The sequence below is a fragment of the Oryx dammah genome, unplaced genomic scaffold (genome assembly GCF_014754425.2).
Source record: "Oryx dammah isolate SB20612 unplaced genomic scaffold, SCBI_Odam_1.1 HiC_scaffold_18, whole genome shotgun sequence".
NCBI lineage: Eukaryota > Metazoa > Chordata > Mammalia > Artiodactyla > Bovidae > Oryx > Oryx dammah.
Window position 1 is genome coordinate 9,524,396 of NW_024070202.1, and position 9,107 is coordinate 9,533,502.

The window sequence follows — 9,107 nt, forward strand, 5'->3', positions numbered from 1 at the left end:
TCCAGGTGATTTTATTATCTTCTTTGTGCTCTTTTATAATTTTTACAATTTCTATAGTAAATGTGTTACTTTTATAATAACAAAAAAAAAAAACCTAGCAAGAAATTTTCCTGGAAAAAAATTTTCACCAAAACCCCCAAATGGCTAGCCTCAACCTTAGAGGTCTTTTGGACAGTTTGCTCCAGGAGCTAGTTGGTTCCCAACCCAATACTATTTTAAGTCTTGCAATGGAAGGCCCACATTTTATTTGCCACGGACACTAAGTGGGCCAGATGGCTTGCCCATTGGAAGAATATTCTCAACCTGGGTGTCCATCAGAACTGCCTGCAGTGTTTTAAAAATGCATGTGCTCAGGCTTCACCATGTGAGATGCTATAGATTTGAAGTAGATAGAGCTTGGGAATCCTGTGTGAGAGAGAGAGATGGAGAGAGGGATTTCTCTAAAATCTACTGCCATTTGTTACAAGACTTCTTTTTTATGCAAACAACATATTTTATTTTTAAATTAAGAATGCATCTAGAAGATAATTTTCTCCTGTAGATATTTAGCACCAGAAATAGGGCTAAGACAAATTGATTATTCTAAAATATAGTTATTATTTGGGGAAGATTTTTCTTCTGCTTTGTAAATAACTATACCATACAACACTGTCATTTAACTACCTTGTCATACAGTATATAAGGGAGGACAAATACCAAATTAGCATGCTCATTGAGAGGCATTTATTTTACATGTATATGTCACAGAGAGTTTATGGTGGTTTGGCCAAAATAACCATACTTTCATAACTGCCTCAAAATTCTAAGCCAAAGCTATTTTGATGATACCACATAAAAGAAACGGTAGGATCTTGACTGTACCCTGAAGAGGGTTCAAAGTTCTTTCCTGCAGAAAACCTCAAGAGTCTTTACTTAAGGGAGGAGACGGGACGATCGTCTACGCAGGCATGTTCTTCTAATATTAACAGGTTCCTTAGCTTCAACAAAAGGATGTTAATCCTGTCCTTAGAACTAATGGCTGAGACACGAGACCTCATGGGCAACCAACTATATAGACCAGATGCACTCCAAGGAGTTATCATAAAATAAAATCCAAGTTCACTGCAGTGCAATATTTTTTCAAAAGGTCAGTTAGACAAACAATATTTGGATGAAATGGCTTAAATGTCATATTTAGATATTATTTTTAAAATATCCTTGGATCAAGAGAGACATGTAGAGACATATACCTTTTCAGATTTTTTGCACCAAATATAGCTTGGAGGAACACCAGTAACTTATATTGAGAATCTCTATGAGGAACAACCTTATAAATATGTTTCTATACCTATTTTTATGGATTTTTTTTTCTCAAAGTACTTTTGTTTTAATAGTATGATTTATAAAGATAACACATATTCACTAAGTAACATTCAAATAATATAACGTAAATTATTAAAAAAAAAAAACCTAACCAACTCTACCACTATATTTGCCCTTTAGATATGTATCTAAGATATATATAGATATATGTATTTCTATCTAATACATACAGATAATATAGCTAATATATATAGATGGATGTACTACACATAAATAGAGTTTTATTATACAGTCAGCCTTCCAACAATTTCCTGTCTGCAGATTCAACCAACTGTGTATCAAAATTTCCATCCATGGTTGGTTGAATCCTAGGATGGAAAACCACTGGATGTGGAAAACCAACTGGATTCATTGTACTACACAATTTTATATAAGGAACTTGGGCATCTACAGATTTTGGTCACACACAGGGGCTCCTAGAACCAATCTTCTGTGGATAGTGAGAGATGACTATAGCATACTATTTTCAAACTTTTTTTTTCATTTAAATATATCAAAGAATATCAACGCACAACAACCTTCTCAGTTTCTATTCTACAAATGTACCAAATTTATTAAGTATCTTATTGATGTATTACTAATTGATTCTAATTTTCACATTAATATAAATGGGAACATTCTTGCATGTACTTGATCTTTGTGAAATTATCTGATTCTCTCTTTAGGACGGATTTCTAAAAGTGATATTTCTGAAATCACACTTTCTGATTTCAGGAAGAGAGAAGAGTCTAACTTGTAACTGAGTGTCTGTACAACTTATTTGGCAATTTATTCTACAATGCCTGGTGACACACCTAAGTACTCTCAGTCGCTCTTAAGACTTATTTGTACTAGCCAGCAACCAACTCCTTAACAGGAGTTAAGTATTCACTCCATAGTCTCAAACCTGGTCTCAATAATAAAACAAGTGCTTATGTAAAGCAACGAACTGGTAAGGGGGGTAAGAAATAGGTGACAGAAGTCACCTCGAATTTTCCAGGCTTGAGGAAAGGCTCACCCAGACAGGTTATGCAGTTCTGCACTTCTTGCCTCAACATTCTGACCCAAAGTAAAGCTCATTTCAATCACGTCAGCTCCTGAGATACAGCATTTTCTTTATTGCAAGAGCGCCCATATTTCCTAGTTTACCTAAAACATTTCCAGTTTGTTCTACTTGTGTATTTCTTAAAAGTTCCTGCTTTTCACTCCCCAAAGTGAAAGGACGGTAAATTGCATGCTCACCTTGTCTGCTGCTGCTTTCAGTTTCTTATTTATTTCTTAAGCTAAAAATCTACCCCACAGTTTAAAAGACTTGGTAGATGAAGATCGAAATTTCCAAGCAGGATGCAAATTTTGGCCCCTTCTTCTTGGTTTAATTAATAAAATTTATATGTGAGCCTAACCTTGAAAGATTAAAGGAAACATTTAATGTGCAGATAAAAACATTTGCTATTTATCTGAGGCTTTTAAAAGGCCATAAAGGGAAGTTTTTTATAGTGTTCATGTTTTCTTCAACTAAATTGAGAACTTTTTGGAGTACCATTATTCTTGCTTTTTTGTACCTTTTCATCATAGCATTTAAAACAGTACTCTGTACTAAGTGGGCATGCAATAAATACTACTGTGAAACCACTGGGGGCCTGGAGATTTTAATTTGGTTTTTGATTAAGGGTGTCCTTCCTCTTGACTCCTACTATGTCATCCCCGACATGTGGGGGTAATACTGATAGAGTGCTAAATGGGAAGTGGCATCACAAGAACCCAGTTATCTAGAAGAGTCCCCTTCATGTCTTTGGCTCGGTTGTCTATGGAGAGAGCTCATCTGAATTAGATGTGTCTGAAAATTCAATTACTCCAAATGGAAACATCTGGATCCCTTTTTCTCCCTTTAATCCTTTGTCGTGGCGACTCTGCCAGACAGTCCATATCCCTTGTTGGTTTGGAAGGAAATATGTAAGGGCATAGTTAGAAGTGGGGGTAGCTGATGGAAACATGTCCTTGTCTGCTTTTTCAGTCTATGTGGTCACTTTCCTTCTCTAGCTGTTAGAATCACAGATTTTTATCAGAGTGAGAAGAAATGTTTGTGTAACTCCATCTTTTACAGTAGAAAGAATTTCTACCCAGCAAAAGTAATGAGCTACTCAAAAATACATATGCAATGATAGCAGAGCTGCACTAGAATTTTTTCTTTTTTGATTCTCAATGTAGAGCACTTTTTACCACACCAGATTCTAAATACTGTCTGGAAATCTGTTATTGCCTCATTTCAATCTGTCTTACTCGTATTGGATTGATTTAACCTATAGAAAACAACTGCTCATTTAAAAAATGTGAGTGTTATAAAAAATAAGAAAGATCTCCCTCACCCAAATTTGCCTGATATCTTTAGTAGATGCTGAGGGATAAGACTGACTTATTTTTTTAGTAGAAGCTATCAGCCAAATTCAAATAGATGTGTTTTTGTGTGTTCATAAGCTAGGACAGAATAAGAGAAAAAAAGTCTGACAAAGAAGATCATGAACCATCAAATACGTCTCATCCTTGCTCTCTAATTCTTTTCATAGAAAAAGAAAAGTTCTGGGAACAAAGAATAAGGAAGAGGTAGACATATATTTGACCTGTGGTTTTAGGTTTAACTTAGGAGAAGCAAAAAATAAGATCTCATTATAATTATATCTGTAGGGGATACAGACAGTCCATTTAGATAAGCTGAGTATCTAGTTTTCTAAACTAAAAAGAACAATTTTGATTCTTTTGGCAAATCATGACCTCATGCAGTAGAGAGGTTACAAGATACTACTGACCAAGAGGAGTGATTTTTATACAAGGCATCACACGTCTAAGAATACTAAAAAAAATATGTTAAAGTCTATTTAATCTTATTTTGGACATAAATTCTTATCTTCCCTTCATTCCAAAAAAAATGTTCAAAGTGACATTTCTGCTTCTAGCACACATTAGAAAATTATGTGAAAATACATTTGGTTCATGTGCAATATTTTGAAAATTTTTATTGGACCAGTTACTCTAGGGTTTATCTTCTCATCTCTACCTGCCTGAAGGCTCAAATATGATGTTGGGGTTATAAAGGAGGATCATATGACAAAAGGAAATAAAATCTAGAGAGAACAGAGGCTTGACACAAAGGCTCCTTCCATTCAGCAAAAGAATAAGACCAGTAAGAGTGCTTTGGGGTGGAGGTGGGGGAAGGCATAGAGGAAGAGAGACAGGAGAGGCAAGAGGAGGTGGAACGCAGGAGACTGGTGCTGTTTCTCCAGTGTGTGACCTAGAGACTTGCGGAGAAGGGAGCTCAGAGGATGTGGAAAGTAGAGTTCTGCATGCTGTGCCTCCCATTTGGTTGCCTGGGAGAAATCCACTGGGCAGGGTGTCCTATGCCAACATGGGGTGAGCCCAGCAGCATAAAGAGAGTGGACAAGTCTGGCCAAAGGAAAGCATCATCTCCATAGCTTTCAAGTGGATAACCCGGAAGATTCCGTATGCTCCCACAAAGGAAGCAATGGAAAGGATGGTAAAGGTATGCGCTGAGATCCAAAGCAGCCTGCCATGAGGCCCACCACAGTAAGAGGAAGGAGACCCCACAGAGAATTTGCAGGATGAACTACTCAGGCCTGGGAATCAGATGGAGGATATGGCAGATCCTCCTCATACTGTTCATGGGGTTCTCAAGGCACGAATGCTGAAGTAGTTTGCCATTCCCTTCTCCAGTGGACCACATTTTGTCAGAACTTTCCACCACGATCCATCTGTCTTGGGTGGCCCTACACATCATGGCTCATAGTTTCATTGAGTTAGACAAGGCTGTAAATCGAAGAAAGCAGGGAAAACCACTAGGCCATTCAGGCATGATCTAAATCAAATCCCTTATGATTATACAGTGGAAGTGACAAGTAGATTCAAGGCATTAGTTAGAGCTGATAGAATGCCAGAAGAACTATGGACAGAGGTTTCTAACACTGTACAGAAGGTAGTGATCAAAACTATACCCAATGGGGAAAAAATGCAAAAAGACAAAATTTTTGTCTGAGGAGACCTCACAAATAGCTGAGGAAAGAAGAGAAGCAAAAGGCAAAGGAGAAAAGGAAAGATATACCCATCTGAATGCAGAGTTCCAAAGAATAGCAAAGAGAGATAAGAAAGCATTCCTAAGTGAACAATGCAAAGAAACAGAGGAAAACAATAGAATGGGAAAGACTAGAGATCTCATCAAGAAAATTAGAGATACCAGGGGAACATTTCATGCAAAGATGGGCACAATAAAGGACAAAAATGGTATGGACCAAACAGAAGTAGAAGATATTAAGAAGAGGTGGCAAGAATACACAGAAAAACTATACAAAAAAGATCTTTATGACCCAGATAACCACAATGGTATGATCATCCACCTAGAGCCAGACATCCTGGAGTGCAAAGTCAAGTGGGCCTTAGGAAGCATCACTACAAACAAAGCTAGTGTAGGTGATGGATTTTCAGTTGAGCTATTTCAAATTCTGAAAGATGATGCTGTGAAAGTGCTGCACTCAATATACTAGCAAATTTGGAAAACTCAGCAGTAGCCACAGGACTGGGAAAGGCCAGCTTTCATTCTAATTCCAAAGATGGGCAATGCCAAAGAATGTTCAAACTGTTGCACAGTTGCACTCATTTCACACGCTAACAAGGTAATGCTCAAAATCCTTCAAGTTAGGCTTCAACAATATGTGAACCAAGAACTTTCAGATGTACAAACTGGATTTAGAAAAGGCAGAGTAACCAGAGATTAAATTGCCAATATCGTTGGATCGCAGGAAAAAGCAAGAGAATTCCAGAAAAACACCTACTTCTGTTTCATTGACTATGCCAAATCATTTGACTGTGTAGATTACAACAAATTGTGGAAAATTCTGAAAGAGATGGGAATACCAGACCACTTGACCTGCCTCCTGAGAAACCTGTATGCAGGTCAAAAAGCAACAGAACCAGACATGAAACAATGGACTGGTTCCAAATTGGGAAAGGAGTATGTCAAGACTGTATATTGTCACTCTGCTTATTTAACTTCTATGCAGAGTACATGATATGAAATGCCAGGCTGAATGAAGCAAAATTGCTTCAAGAATCAAGATTGCTGGGAGAAATATGAGTAATCTCAGATATGCAGATGACACCACCCTGATGGCAGAAAGTGAAGAGGAACTAAAGAGCCTCTTAATGAGGGTGAAAGAGGAGAGTGAAAAAGATGGCTTAAAACTCAGCATTCAAAAAACTAAGATCATGGCATCCAGTCCCATCACTTCATGGCAAATAGATAGGGAAATTATGGAAACAGTGGCAGACTTTATTTTGGGGTGGTTCCAAAATCACCTCAGATGGTGATTGTAGCCATGAAATTAAGACACTTTGCTCCTTGGAAGAAAAGTTATGACCAACCTAGACAGCATATTAAAAAGCAGAGACATTACTTTGCCGACAAAGGTTTTTAGTGTATGGTCACGGCTATGGTTTTCCCAGTAGTCATGTATGGATGTGAGAACTGGACCATAAAGAAAGCTGAGCACTGAAGAATTGATGCTTTTGAACTGTGGTTGGAGGAGACTCTTGAGAGTCCCTTGGACTACAAGGAGATCCAACCAGTCCATCCTAAAGGAAATCAGTCCTGAATATTCATTGGAAGGACTGATGTTGAAGCTAAAACTCCAATATTTTGGCCATTTGATGTGAAGAGCTGATTCATTGGAAAAGACCCTGATGCTGGGAAAGATTGAAGGCAGGAGGAGAAGGGGATGGCAGAGGATGAGATGGTTGGATGGCATCACAAACGCAATGGACATGAATCTGAGTAAACTGTGGGAGTTGGTGATGGACAGGGAGGCCTGGCGTGCTGCGGGGTCACAAAGAGTTGGACACGACTGAGAGACTGAACTGAGCTGAACTGAGTGTAGACTGAGCAAGATCCATGTGGTTGCAAAGAGTCGGACACAACTTAGCAACTAAAACAACAATGGCAGATCCTCAACAAGGTCTCCATGAAGAACCTAGATGAGATTAAGGAAGCAGAACGGGGCGACTTGGTCCTCCCAAGGTGGGAAATAAGAAGAAAGGAGCAAATATGTGTTCATAAGCCAGAGATTTCATGGTGGACACTGGAAGGACACTCATGTTATTCATATCTGAGATGGTATGAGTTCAACTTTGTAAGCACTCAACATATAGTTATTCAATATTTGGTAGCATATAGTTTATGGTCTTAAAGGTAGGATAAAAGTCCTAGCTGATTCAAAGTTGCAAGGCTCCCATCTACTGGTAATTTGCTCAAATTTCAGGCACATGATTCTTGAAATTGTTGACAATTTAAGAAGAGCCAAATATAATTCATATACAGTGACAAAGAACATCATAATTTCTCAAAATTGCTCAAAATTCTTGTTGATGTTCAAATGTCAATTGAGAATTTCTAGAGAAGGGTATAGAAATATGAAACGAAGATTTCATTTCCAACTTGTTTTCAGTATTATAAAAGTTCCTTCATCTTGGAGATCATTGTTAGAGAAAATATATACATAGGGGTTGGAAAGGTAATAAAAACATTTTGAGAGGAAAAGCTGTAAGGACTGATTACCCTCCAAGAATTTTAATGGAAAAAGATAAAAAATAATCATGTATTCCTACTCAGCACTAACAGAAATATAATAAGCCACATATGTATTTTATTTTTTTAATTTAATTTTATTTTTATTATTATTTTTACAATATTGTGTTGGTTTTGCCATACATCAACATGAATCCGCCATGGGTGTACACTGAATTGAAAGAGACACGTGTACCCCAATGTTCATCGCAGCACTGTTTATAATAAGTCACACATGTATTTTAAATTTTCTAGTGGTCACATTTTAAAAATAGGTGACTATGGGGATAGCGTGACTCGGCCAAGCACTTGGACTTGGCTCCTTCATTTCCAACATGGAAGAAACTTACATTGATACCCTGGACCCTGAAAGGCTATTACAATGTCCCTATGATTAAAAAAAAAAAAAATCAGATATGTGCCTGCAGATTTCCTTATCATCTTATCAAGTACAAAAAGAATAATCCTGATTATTTAAAAAAATCTGGCTATCTGCCCCTTCAGTGCTTACCATCAGGTTCCTCTGGCTGAAATCAGGCATATGTCAAGCTGTGATGACAAAAGCTGTATTGAGCAGGATGTAGTCATCCAGGAACCTTGAACAAGAAAGAGACTCTGACCGAGACCACGTAACAGGTGCCCTCCTCACGATGAACACGGGGATAAAGATCTGTAGGAACAGACCAGCACCCCATTTGTCTGCAGGCACGGCCAACTACTGTGGTAACCACAGCCCTGCCAGCCAAGCAACATCGTTATGGAGCCTAAGAGTAACCTGGCTTCAGCCTGCAAGTTCCCAAGCCTCTGCCATGGAAAAACAATGGAAATGCATAGTAACTGAATATCTATCTCATCAAATGCGAGGACTTGCTTCTTCCTGCTACAGCGGGTTCTTCATTTTTTTCCTCCTAATCTAATTATAGAAAGATAAATTATCTGTTACTTTCAAAGTGACAAGTACCTTTTTTTTCCTCCCCCTCTATGAGTGCTTACTCATTTGATACATGAAAGAACCCTCATGCTCAGAAGAACTGTTTCAAATCAACCATCATTACAGATAACTTGAAAAATAAATTAAAAATAAGAAGCAAAAAGAAATGAGTAAAAGTAGTCTCAATAGTAATACTTTGTCTTATGTAAG

The 9,107-nt window shown here is 37.7% G+C and overlaps 1 pseudogene; it reads left to right on the top strand.

Annotated features, from left to right (window-relative positions):
• Nucleotides 1-8,236: 8,236 nt before the first annotated feature.
• LOC120877846 lies at nt 8,237-8,800 on the top strand (annotated as a pseudogene).
• The last annotated feature ends 307 nt before the right edge of the window (nt 8,801-9,107 follow it).